Source organism: Hyaena hyaena, unplaced genomic scaffold, assembly GCF_003009895.1.
Source record: "Hyaena hyaena isolate Hyena2069 unplaced genomic scaffold, ASM300989v1 scaffold_79, whole genome shotgun sequence".
Taxonomy (NCBI): domain Eukaryota; kingdom Metazoa; phylum Chordata; class Mammalia; order Carnivora; family Hyaenidae; genus Hyaena; species Hyaena hyaena.
The window spans coordinates 841,182-842,324 of NW_024080711.1; the positions used below are offsets into that span (position 1 = coordinate 841,182).

The following is a 1,143-nucleotide window of genomic DNA, read 5'->3' on the forward strand; positions in this document are numbered from 1 at the left end:
AAAGTGTGTGCGTGTGTGTGTGTGCGTGTGCGTGTGTGTGTGTTTAATTAAGCCTGCTCTCAGCAATTGTGATGTAACTGGTTTGGGTTGAGAGACCAAATATTCAAATGGACAACAACCAGACTTTATATGACAAGAAACTTCTGGCCCACTATCTGCAGCAACCAGCCCAGGAAACCAAATCACAACCTTTGTAGCAACTGGCCCCAAACACTCAGAACTTAGTATCTGGCCAGCTTTCTTAATTTTGGCCCCTACTTCCAACTTAGAATCAACCAGGGAAAGTCAAATATGCACCCCTAACCAATCCCGTTGGATGCCCCACTTCTAGTTAGCCCCTTCCAGCTTTCCCATTTCAACAACCCCGATTATGGCAGACCTGAAAGCCTTCTCTCCCCACCCCCAACTCTTCTGCCTGCCTTTGAGTCTCTCTTTTTTTTAAATTGTTATATAAATTAGCCCATTTATTATAGGCTAGCAAGGTTTCAAATGGTGAAGCGTCTACTGGTATTTCAACTCCTTCAGTCTTCTGATGGCTGCTTTACTGTGACAGCAGAAGTGGTAGTGTGTGTCCAGGAGCCACGCGCTGTCGTTTTCATGCAGGAACCACAATGCCAGGTCCCCACAGCTCAGCTTTTCATCTTGGTTTTGCCACAGAAGGAGCAAGTGGACTTGGCGTCCTGACTTACTTCATTTTCCTGAGGGAGGCACCATAACGGGTCCCGTATTTACCGACAATCCCAACCTTCTTGGTGCGTTTAGCCATGTCGCCGCAAACGAAGTCTGAGCCCAGAGAGCCCGCCTTTGAGTCTCTACCAAATGCAAAGGATGGTGGTGTTTGATTCTCCTGCTAGTGGAAGCTCTGAATGAATAGCTTTTGACCTTATTTGATTTTTCTTCACTGATTTCCAGAGGATACAGCTCAGGAATTGGATGTTTTTAAAAGTTCTCTAAGTGATTTGCAGGGCGCCTGGGTGGCTCAGTCAGTTAAGCATCTGCCTTCGGCTCCAGTCATGATCTCACCGCTGAGCTTGTGGGTTTGAGTCCAGCATCAGGCTGGGCTGACAGCATGGAGAGTGCTTGGGATTCTCTCCTCTCTCTGCCCCTCCCCTGCTTGTGCTCTCACTCTCAAAATAAATAAAT

At 47.2% G+C, this 1,143-nt stretch overlaps 1 pseudogene; it reads right to left on the minus strand.

Moving 5' to 3' along the window:
* Window positions 1-443: 443 nt before the first annotated feature.
* LOC120232878 lies at window positions 444-790 on the minus strand (annotated as a pseudogene).
* Between the last annotated feature and the right edge of the window lie 353 nt (window positions 791-1,143).